Raw genomic sequence first — 12,789 nt, forward strand, 5'->3', positions numbered from 1 at the left:
GGAAAATGTGTGAATGAAACAGTTTTGGTCCATCAGTAGATATTTACGGTAATCACGAGTACACTTATGTTACGAATTATAAATTCATTTGTAATTATGATTGTTAACATGTTAAGCAACGACAGGATATTTGTGCGTGATCAACCGAGTTCACAACATCAACGGAAGAAAGTATACGTAAGAATCGAGTACAACCGTTTGTAATGTGCATGCCGAGTACAGATCCAATGTCATACCTGTAGATGGAGGTCGAATGAGTATTGTGAACGTAGAGGTAACTGTACAAAACGTTGTTGTTGTTGTTGTTGTGGGGTTTAACGGCATTTTTCAGCACACGATAGGCTATACATGGCGGCCAGTATTAATGGTGGAGGAAGAACCCGGGAAAGAACCACCGACCCACTGTACAAAACGACTTCATTGGATGACTTACCCTGAATTATATAAAGACTGTCTTTTATTGACGGTGCAGGCTGATGCGGACTGTGTGAAATATTCAGCTTGGTCTTTTATAGATGTATAATAGCCTGGAACACTGTTCAGTATCATCGGGGTATCGGTTTTGGAGCCCTTAAGAAGAATTCGCGCAGTAATTAGTAAATTTAAATTTTATTAAAGTTCATTTAGACTTTGAATCATCATCATCATGCCTGAACCAAAATTAAAAACTTTAAACTATTCATGGCTGCAGACATTTGTCCCGTGACTATTTATTTATGAGGACCATGTTTTGCTTTCCTTGTTTATAACGTCATCGTTTCGGAGCGGTTGATCACGGCGACACTCGCAGCCATCAAAGAGATGAGGAAAGAAATGTATGATCACAGGAAATGGCAACACTGTCGATTACACAGGGGTTTGTTACAAAGAAAATTGGGGGTGGGGGCGAGTGGTCTAAAGCACTATCCGTTACGGATCACTGCCATCACACCTCTGTCTGCGTGGGTTCGAGTCTCGGATTCGGCCAATGTGGGTATGTGAGAAAGCTTGCTAGTAGCTTATCGTGGGTCGGTGGTTCTTTCTAGGGTTTTCCCAGGTTCTTCCTCCACCATTAATACTGGCCGCCATGTATAGCCTATCATGTGCTGAAAAATGGCATTAAACCACACAACACCAAAGAAATTGTGGAGTATCCAGTTGGCAGGTTAGAACCCCCCCCATCCCTTGATTGTTACAGGTTAGAACCCCCATCCTTTGATTCTTGGATACTCCAAATTTCAATAAGATTAAATTTGTTCTTTTCCTTAACATTCATGTATGGTTTTATTAAAAAAATTTGGTCATAACATCAATGCAGTTTTCTACCATTCTGAAAATCATGCAAATGGCATGTAATGCATTTATGAAAGGGTTAGAAACGTTTAATACTGTTTTGTTTATTAAATTACGTAAATGTTAATGTACCAAAATATAAATATTTTTCATGTGAAAATGTATTGAGTTCCATATATTAGGTTACTTAATTCTTTATTCAGTACTGGAAGTAAGGAAAGAATGAAAATAGAAAATGTCTGACTATACCAACTTGTTTGTTTGTACCCCCCCACTGATTTCAGTAATGATCAATTTTCATCATTCATTTTACACACTTCAAATATGTATGCATCATTACATTACTAAATACCTTCCTAAATTCTGATACATTTGTATGTTCCCACCAACATACATATCGAAGTTGATGCTACCATCCAAGGTGTAGAGAGGTGCATTTCTGATGTGAAATCATGGATGACATGTAACAAGCTGCAGCTGAATGATGATAAAACTGAAGCCATTACAACACAAAGATGTTCTCATTCACATCCATTACCTCAAACAATAAATATCAGCAACACCAACATTAAATTCACACAGTCAGTACGAAACCTAGGTGTTACTCTGGGCAGTACTCTCACATTGCACCAACATGTCATGAACATATACAAGGCTGCATATCTTGAGCTGAGACGCATCAGCTCCATTCGCAAAAATATTTCAGTTGATGCCACTAAAACACTCATGTGTTCATTAGTACTTTCAAGACTGGACTACTGTAACTCAATTCTGTCTGGATCATCTCAATATCTACTCCAGAAACTTCAAAAAGTTCAAAACACAGCTTCTCTGATCATACTTAGAGTACCATGATCAGAGCACACCTCCCCACTGCTCTGTACCCTACACTGGTTATCCATTCGATCCAGAATCAAGCACAAAATTTGTTCTCTGAGCTACGTTTCACTGACGGACTCTAGTCCAACATACCTATCCGACCTCACCCATGTGTACACACCAGCAAGATACTTACGCTCCTCTTCTGACAATCGTATACTCATTATTCCCACTATGAAAACAAAGTCATATGGACAGCGTTCTTTTGCATACCAAGGCCCAGCAATGTGGAATGAATTGCCCACTGAACTTAGACACAAAGACACTGTGATCCCATTCAAGAGTGCTCTCAAAACTCATTTCAACTGCAAGAACAAACTTAAGGACCTAATAATGTTTCCTACCTTAAATATTATCAGCATGTTTATTATGTTTTTTAATTTTGTGGTGTTTGTTTTTGTAATCATATCATTATATATGTTTTTTATCTTATTGGTGTTGTCTAATGTTGTAAAGTGCTTAGAGCTTCTAAAGATTAGGCACTATACAAAGTCCTCATTATTATTGTGATTATTATTATTATTATTAATAATAATAATAAAAACCTTTAATGTGATAAAAAGTGCAAGGAACTGAGTCAATTCATTCATTGATTTATAATTTCTAACCTGACTGAGTAGAGTGGCAATAACACTGTCATCATCGGCACGTTTCGTGCCTAACAGAAGTTTTCAATATAATAGACGGACATGCTCGAGATTCATTTCCAGTTCCCAGACATGTCTGTTTTTAGCAAAGGGTTGTGTGCACGACTACAGATGTACATACATATGTCGTCTGCTTCTGATACTATTACTAAAGCGGCAGCAAATCTGCAGGTATTTCAGGATCCTTGACATGTATATATACATGTTGATATGTATGTTCGTGGGAACATACAAATGTATCAGAATTTAGGAAGGTATTTAGTAATGTAATGATGCATACATATTTGAAGTGTGTGAACTGAATGATGAAAATTGATCATTTAAAAGAACGAAGCATGATAAATTATTTTAAAATACATGTTTAAAATAGACTGCTGCCAGAATTCAATAAAAAGTGATTTATATCAATTATATAAAAATTATTTCTAATCAGATACATGCACACACACATACACACACACGCATGCATACATACATACATACATACATACATACCATATTTCAAACATTTATTGATATGAACATGAATATAGTTTCTAAGCTTTTTATTATTTTTTCATTATATGATTGATAATATCAAAATGCTTATACCATACCATCTCTCTCTTTGTCTCGGGCTTGGCCAATGTGGGTACGTGAGAAAGCTTGGCAGTAGCTTCTCATGGGTCGGTGGTTTGTTCCGGGGGTTTACTGGGTTCTTCCTCCACCAATGATACTGGCCATCATGTATAGCCTATCTTGAGCTGAAAAATGGCGTTAAACCCTGCAACAACATCAAAGACTCTCTCTCTCTCTCAAAAGCTTCAGAAATGTGGATTTTAAATAATGTATAACCAATGCAAACTTGCTTGCTATTTTACACTGTGTATATTAAATAATTGCATTGTTATACATAGCTGATGAGCAATTTGATTTTGTAATTCGTAACACCAAGGCAACCCAGTCTCAGCACTTTAATATATTTGGGGCAAAAAAGATGTCGTTAAGTTCCTCATTACATTTTATTGACTGCAGGGATTTGAGTCTCAGATTCGGCCAATGTGCGTATGTGAGAAAGCTTGCCAGTAGCTTCTCATGGGTCAGTGGTTCTTTCCAGGGTATTACCGGGTTCTTCCTCCACCATTTATACATACCGCCATGTATAGCCTATCTTGTGCTGAAAAATGGCATTAAACCCTACCACTACAACAAAAACAACAAAACTCTGTTGATGATTAGAATGAACATAGATCAGTTTATTAACAGAAACACTAACACTTTTAATTTTGGAACTTAAGAAATTATTTTCATTTTATTTGAATAGACAAAGATTGAAATGAAGTCAGTTATTGTCAATAGTTATTGATGATTTGTTTTGGAACAGTATTTCAACATTTGTGTCCATTCTCCAACATTTTTAAAGCTAATCACCAACATTTTATATATTGTGTGAATAATGTATGTACATTACAGAACAGAGTTGATTAAAGTTATTGTTTGTTTTTACAGGACCATAATACACATCCCATGTACTGGCATAATTGGAATGGCTTCATTCCGAGCTTTTTTGCATAGATTCCGATTGCCAATCACTGTTACGCTTGGTTTCATTGGCATACACTACATTTGGTTACGCATCCAGGAAATACCTTACCTTGTACCTCCTTCAGCAAAAGAAACTAAACTTCTGGGTTTTGCTGTTGTGAAAGGAGACAAACAGCAAGAGAAAGAAACTAAGCAATAATAGAAAAGAAGACAGTTGTAAGTTTGAATAGTTACAATTTTCTGACCATCTGTATTTAAAGAATTGTAGATTTGTGTAATATATTTAGTGCAGATGGAGTTGAAGTAAGAAAGGGTAATTTTTATTAATTTTTGTCTTTATGAGTTACAATATATACTCAGATTTTAAGTCAAGCAACTGCATATGCTGGCACATTAGGGTGTATGGTGCTTGATTACTCGTAGCAAACTGGTCAGACCCAGATCTGCTGATGCATTATATGATGCATGGTCTGTTAGTTTGCGGTTTGATTCTGCAAGTATGTACAATATTACAGATCTGATACATTTTGATCGTCATTTGCTGCCGGTTTAGGGTTTAAACTACTGTTTATACATGCTTACAAAAAGAGTCCAGCTGCAAACTGCACAGACCCAGATCCCAGGTATGCCATTGCATAATGTGATGGCAGATCTGTGTCTTTGTGGTTTGTTCAGAGTAATCTATAAAATAAACAGTCTAGACCCAGATCTGCCATTGTGTTATATGATGGCAGATCAGGATCTTTATTGTTTGCATTCAGATTCAACTTACAAGCAAGTGTATATGGTAGGTTTATGCCATATAAATATTTGTAATTGTTGACAAAATGAGTTAATGCACAAAATGTCTTTATGGTTAGGATTATATTTTACATTAATCTTTTATTTTATATGCCTTTTATAGAATTTACCTTTCATCTTTGATCTTGTAGTATCTTGAGACGCATCAGCTCAATTCGCAAATATCTTTCAGTTGATGCCACTAAAACACTTGTGTGTTAATTAGTACTTTCAAGACTGGACTATTGTAACTCAATTCTGTCTGGTTCATCTCAATATCTACTCCAGAAACTTCAAAAAGTTCAAAACACAGCTGCTCGGATCATACTACCACGATCAGAGCACACCTCCCTGCTGCTCTGTACCCTACACTGACTATCCATTCGATCCAGAATCAAACACAAAATTTGTTCTCTGTGCTATATTTTACTGTCAGACTCTAGTCCAACATACCTATCTGACCTAACCCATGTGTACACACCAGCAAGATACTTACGCTCCTCTTCTGACAATTGTATACTCATTATTCCCACTATGAAAACAAAGTCATATGGACAGCATTCTTTTGCATACCAGGGCCCAGCAACGTGGAATGAATAGCCCACTGAACTCTGACACAAAGACACAGTGATCACATTTAACAGGGCTCTCAAAACTCACTTATTTCAACTGCAAGAACAAACTTAAAGACCTAATAATGTTTCCTACCTGAAATATTCTCAGCATGTTTTTTATTTTTTAATGTTTTTCTAATTCCGTGTTGTTTGTTTTTGTATTAATATTATTATGTTTCTTATCTTATAGGTGTTGTCTAATGTTGTAAAGCACTTAGAGCTTCTAAAGATTAGGCGCTATACAAAGTCCTCATTATTATTATTATTAGTACTTTTGTTTGCATTTATTTGAGAAGCTTTATGATCTTTCTAAAGTTTTTGCAGTGCTTTAGTTTTACTTATTTAGAACTTCTAATTTGCACCATGTGGCCAGTATTGATCAGACATGTATGGCAGGCCATCTGTACCATAACATGGAAATACTTTGCAGTCTCAAGGGTTGATTATGTAAACCTGAGAAAGTTAATCCAGAAGATCACAGGATCTCTGTCACTCACGTAATCAAACTCTCCATTACACAGTCTGGTTCTCCACCTCATGAAATAAAAACTTCACTTCATGTATTCAGACAAAGACAACAGGGTCATAACATGACTATATCATGTTCTCATTGCTGGGATCCATGTATTTGAAACTTGAATGCATGATCTTAAAAGAGCCTGTTGGAAAAGTCATTTGATTTGCATGATGACATATTTGAGACAACATAAATGCATTTTCTGAAGGCAGACCTGCCAACTCTTATAATTTTGCTGTAAGTATTACAAAAATTACCCTTAAAATACTGACTTACGTCATACTAGCAAAAACTACGGAAAAATTATCGTTGCCGAAAAGTCCAGATAATTGGTTCATCCGTGTTTTATTTGGATCAGGTTTCATCTTAAAATTAGTAAAATTAGTCAAGGAACCAGACTAGCTTTGCAAAAACACCTTGGACGCTTTAAACTGCACCAATTTGTTCATGTGAAGTGTCTGCATGATCAAACTGTTGATTATAGAATTTTCTTAAATGGCGTACAGAAAACGATGCATGTTTAAGGGGAAAATAAGCTTCTAGAAAAGTGTTACTAATCAACACAAAAGAATAAAAAGGAGTACTTAGATTTTTGTGAATAAAAGCTGGAAAGGAAACAATTACAAAAATTGGACATCACTTGTCAGTTTGTGTATGTCTCGTGGTGGGAGATATGATTGCCGTCATCATGCGAAATGGAAAACAATTTCCAAGAATTATGTCAAGTTGAGAGATAGCAACAAGCCATTGAGCTGCATAGGGTTTGGAACTAGAGTTTGTGCAACTATACTAGTGGTAAATAAAGTCTACATGTACTTTACAAACTTTTCAGTTGAACATAATGTTTATCATCAATGCATCAAACTTTTATTCAGTTAAACATAATTTTATCATCAATGCGTCAAACTTTTATTTACGTTTTCTAGTTTCATGATAGCAGTTATTGATATTTTGTTAAACCTTACTGAAAACTGGTCAATCTTATGAAAAAAATCAACTGCCTTACTGAGACGGACTCGTCAGGGTTGGCAGGTCTATGAAGACTCAAATACACAATCTCTTTATGGAAAATTGGAAAGTTGGTTTGAATGTCTCTCTCTCTCTCTCTCTCTCTCTAGATCAGTTTTTGACACTGAATGTTGCCCGGTGTTAAAACCAGATATTGATTAAATTTCGTGCATGTGCATTCTACGTAGAGCAAAACAAATAACATTGACTTTTCAAACATTTACTGATTGTGAGCATTTTATCAACATTTAATCAACCGGAAAACAATTCAAATGAAAGCATCAGATCCTTGAAAAATGGTTTCACGGATCTGTTGCTTTCAGTTGAATTTAATCATGTCAGGTAAAGATTGTTACCAAAACAGACCCTTAATATTCCATCAACATACCTTAAGCTGTCATATAAAGCAGTCATGAACTTTAACACAGAAATTTATTTAATGTACTTTCTTCTTTTAAAATATATTACTATATTTTCAATAATAGGTCTTAAACAATAACTTTGTGTGTGTGTGCACATGTGTGTGTGTTAAATTGGGTAGATGGTGTGGACTCTAAATCTGTTAGTCCAGTGTTGAAGCCGTTCCATCACAAATGAGTCCTCGGCATGACACTTCCCATTAGCCACATAAACCGGTTTGTACTGAAATCATTTTGTTAGTATCAGCAGAGCACATTCCCATATTGCTTGTATGTCAGATGAATGTCCAGAACACCTATTCACATTGAACGAGCTATTGGGACAATTAAAGATTTTAACATTGTATCAGAACTAATGCTGATAACATTTGTAAAAGGAAAGAATGTATGCAAAAAAACTTATCTGATTGATTGGTGGAATTGTTAACATGAACTAGTCTTTGTTGTAAATTAAGCACAAATATAGTCATGTATTGATTTTATTTTATATCATGAACCTCGTTCACATGACGAGGTGATTGCTTACTAATACAGTTTTGACAGTGTCATGATTGAAACATGTAAATAATGAGGAATCATGTAAATGTCATTGCCTATCTAAAATACAATATCACAGCATATCTACAGTATACAATTAATTTCTTTAATTTGACATGTTAAATATCTTTTTTTATTGTCTTACAAAATGCATGCATCACATATTGAATTTCTCATTTTTTTCTTTTTATTTGTTAGCATTCATTCTGCTCAGGATTGTTGCATCCATGACTAAATAACTTTTTGTAGTACGTATTTATTAACTTTTTGTAGTAAGTATTTATTAACTTTTTGCAGTATGTATTTATTAACTTTTTGTAGTATGTATTTATTAACTTTTCAGCAAAGTTTTGAGATATTTGCTCATTTTAGTAGATATTTGAATTCACTATCTTTAATATTTTTGTCCTACATGAAATGTGCATTTGAGGAATTTCATTTCAATTGCTGACTGCTCCAGTGGCCTAGTGGTTAGAGCATCTGCCTTGGAAGCAGGAGGTTGTGGGTTCGAACCCTGGCCGAGTCATACCAAAGACTTTAAAAAATGGTAATAACGGCTGTCTCGCTGGGCGCTCAGCATTAAGAGGATAATGTGACTGGGTGGGACATCATGCTTCATGTCTGCAGCATGATGCCCCAGTGCTAGGCATCACTGTAAACTGCCACACTGCAGACATCGTAGTTATGTGACTGAAAAATTGTTAAAACTATGTTAAAAAATCCTAATCACACACTCACTTCAATTGCTCTGATGTGAATTGATCTATATTGTATTCGTAACTCAAAATAGATATTCAAGGCTTAAAAATATAACTCGCCTTTTTAGTACATGAATAGGAGTAGAGGTGCCAAAATTATAAAAAGAAACTTATACCAGGTACCCATTGATCCCAGTGATCAGTTATCCAGGTACCCGATCAAAAGGAAATTGTATTAAATGTTAACCTGAACTGCTTTTTGTTGTAGGTTCACACATGCCAACCCCCAAGATAGGTATAAGTGGCAAAAAAACGTCATCTGAGCATAAAATGTGCAGTCTATATGTTTCATGTAATAATTACAGAAACTATGAAAAATACACATTTCTTTTTGCTACTTACAGGATCTGCAGTAAAAAAATTGTTACAAATCAGCTAAATCCATGTGGATTAGTAGTTAGTACAAGAGTATAGACACAAAATAATTGATAAATTATTTATGCATAACACTCACTTTAACTAGTCTACAAGTCTATAGTAATTTTCGTGAATATACACAAAATCCACACATGACGACTGTTGTATTACATCATTGTCCAATTCTTATTCAGTTTTTTTAAGTGCTATTGATTTGTCATTTTCTGGTGCAACATGTTTTTAAAGTTTAACAAAATCCCTCTCCTCTAACAGTTTTCAGTCATGTAACATCTATTAGTCAAATCAATATAGCACTTTTATTGTGATCTCTGGCACCATTTATTTTCAGTTTAGATTGGTCCACTACATATGTAGCATCAAAATAGAATGACTCTATTACATGTGATTTCACAATCAAGAAACCTGTCTGTTTTCTTTTAACTGTTTGATGTATATACTATAAATATAGAAAAAAAAGGAAATTAGACAGAGGTCTCACGAAGAACACAGGGGCTCGTATTATTGTTTCCAGTTCAATGATCAGTCATATATGTACTATATAAGAAAACAAAAATAAGTTGTAATTAGGTGCAGAACGTCATTTTTCTTTGGCCAATGAGAGGGCAGTATTCCATTCAGCAAGTTGCACTTGCATATTAAGTGGGTGTGATCATGGCTTGGCAGTGTCGAGCGATAGCGTGGGAAAATTGCCTGGCTTTCCTTAAAGGTATGAAATTGAGCTAAACTTTGGACAGGCATACAAAGTTGAATACCTGAGCTAAGGGTCAGAACCAAATTTAATACGCTATGCAAATTGCAAAATCTGGCTTGAAATATCACCATTGATCTTGAATAGGTCGCATGAGAAAGGAGATAAGTCTTCTTTTTGACGTATTATTATATAGTACATGTATGACCAAGTAAATTGTAAGCAACAATATGAGTCCCTGTGATGATAAAGAAATGTGCAGACGACACGAGCTTCAAACTGTAATTGTTATTCTTTACCTCGATCTGAACTTGAAAACTTCTTTTTAAAGCAGTACCCAGTTGTCCATTTTATTACCCAGGTTATTAATCAGTGGGTGGGTGCACATGTGACTGGGTACCCATTGGCATCATTAAATAGGAGAGAAAACACGTTAAGAAATACTTCTCTTATTGGCTTTCTCAGTATCTCATAATCGAGAGTCCAGATTACAAATTCCTTCCATGTTATGGCACTAACAGTTTGCCATACAACCTTTATACCCTGTATATACATACTGTATGGTTAAGAGCAATGGAGTTTTTAAAGAAGAAAAATAGACTATGAAAATAAAATAGAAAAGATCCTTACATATCCACTCTTAAGTACATTAATTAGCCGGAAAATTGTTGGTGTCTAATCAGTAACAGTCTGGCAAAATTATCAGGTTTTAAGGAAAGCTCTTATCCATTGTTCATCCATCCATTACTGCTCTTAGTTTGCTATTAAATGTTTCTAAGAGCAGACGGCTTCAGCACAAGACTTGTTGACCCAGTTTACCACTTATTTCTGATTTTGGTTCGAATTCTGAGCTGAACATTTTGGAATTTGAGTTAGGAATAACTTAGATTGACAGTTGAAAGAAAACAATTTAAAACAGTGTTTCTCAAACTTTTTTGTCTTGCGGCACACCAAATAGAATAGATCTAAAAATGTTCACGGCACACCTGAAAAGATTTTTAAAAAATTGTGGTGAAGAACATATTTTTTACATATATATTTAATTTTAAATTTAGTGTGAAGGATGTGCCTGCTTTCGAGAGCAAATCAGATCGAAGTGAGGCTCTAAAGTCGACAAAGAAGTGCACATTTCATCGTCGATTTTAAGAAGTCTTTCTCTCATTTTCGATTTGATTTCAGTCAGTGCTGAAAATCCAAACTCACAAAACCACGAAGACACAAATGGCAGAATTACTTTGATTGCTTTTGGTCTGATTTGTTTCATCGTGTATTTATTATTTTAGCGTGGAAAATACAAGAACATTGTATAGCTGCCACCCTTAGTGGCCAAATGTAGCGGTCTGATTTGTTACGTCGTGTATTTATTTTTTTAGCGTGGATAATTCGAGAACATTGTATAATGGGCTGTATGTATTTATTATTAGACTGTTATTATAATTAGAGTGATCGAGTTGTCCCGAGATCTCTCACAAGTCTCGCTTTACAAAAGGAACCAATGAATGACATACTGACAGAGATTGCGTTTTTATATATGTTACTTTTTAACTTTTGCAACATTGATTTACCATTTAATTTTTCGATATGTTCAAGGTTTCAAAACGCTAGCAATTTTAAATATTTTTCAAAACTCTCACTGCACACCTGCAAATCTCTCACGGCACACTAGTGTGCCGCGGCACATGGTTTGAGAATCACTGATTTAAAAGCAGAAATGATTTGTTCATAGCCACAAAGATCTTAGTTCTATATCACTACATTCAGTGTACATCATTGGAAATTTGAGTGCAGAGTTGGGGGCTTCCACTGTAACATATTTAAAAAAATGATGGAATAATTTTTCTTCACTATTATTAAGCCAAAACAAACATTCATTGAGATAGATATGCTATGTTTGGACAGCAAAAGAATCTAACTCAGTTCACTCTGGATTGGTTGGCTCATGTGACATTTAAAGCACCGTTGGTTAGGAAAAACCTGGCTGCTTACTGAAGTACCACAAGCAGCAGACATGTACTGTCAAACTAACCAGATGATATTTTGAGGCAAGGTGTTCATTAAACATTCCAAAACTGCTCTCAGAAATCCAATGAAATTTGAAAGACATGATTGCATTCGAGCCCAGGCAACTTTTCATAACATCCCATGCTTGTACCATAAATTTGTCATAACCATAACTATACATAGTATGCTGCTCAGTACCTCTACAATAGGAACATTTTAAATCTCCAAGTACTTATTCCAGATATGAATTTCTGTTATATTTCAACACAGAAGTGATGGATTTTATCTAATGATCCTGATTTTATTTACTCAGTTAATACCAGTTAAGGATGGAATGATTTTTGTAAAATTTAGGGTTAGTTGTCTTTTATACTATGACTGTGTACTTTACAAAAAAAAAACCTGTCCCACCCAGTCACATTATCCTGACACCAGGCCGACCAGTCCTAATACTAACTACTTAATGCTGAGCACCTAGTAAGGCAGCTGTTAGTACCATTTTTATAAGTCTCTGGTAGGACTCAGCCACAGTTTGAATCCGCGACCTCCCGTATCTGAGGCAGGTGCTCTAACCACTAGGTCACTGGAGCAGTCAGCTTGTGAAATATGGCATGTGAAATATGGCATGTTAATAAATGCTTTTGCATACTATATATAATTGCTTACAAGTTGAATCCAAGTGCAGAATGCACAGACCTAGATCTGCCATCTTATTATGCAATGGCAGATCTTGGTCCATAAATTATTTTTAGGAGTAATGAGTAGAA

General features: G+C 35.2%; 1 protein-coding gene across 6 annotated transcripts in view; it reads left to right on the forward strand.

Annotated features, from left to right (window-relative positions):
* Positions 1 to 24: 24 nt before the first annotated feature.
* The window catches only part of LOC149808141 (molecular chaperone MKKS-like), a 40,907-nt gene continuing 28,142 nt past the window's right edge, over positions 25 to 12,789 (forward strand). For 2 of the 6 annotated variants that reach the window (XM_089973762.1, XM_089973802.1), the window contains exons 1-2: positions 145 to 274; positions 4,287 to 4,538. The gene's annotated coding sequence lies outside the window, so the exon portion shown is untranslated. The other 4 variants (XM_089973777.1, XM_089973768.1, XM_089973786.1 and 1 more) reach the window with 4 other exon arrangements.

Source organism: Sinohyriopsis cumingii, chromosome 1, assembly GCF_028554795.1.
Source record: "Sinohyriopsis cumingii isolate HCF-2022 chromosome 1, ASM2855479v2, whole genome shotgun sequence".
In the NCBI taxonomy this organism is placed as follows: Eukaryota; Metazoa; Mollusca; class Bivalvia; order Unionida; family Unionidae; genus Sinohyriopsis; species Sinohyriopsis cumingii.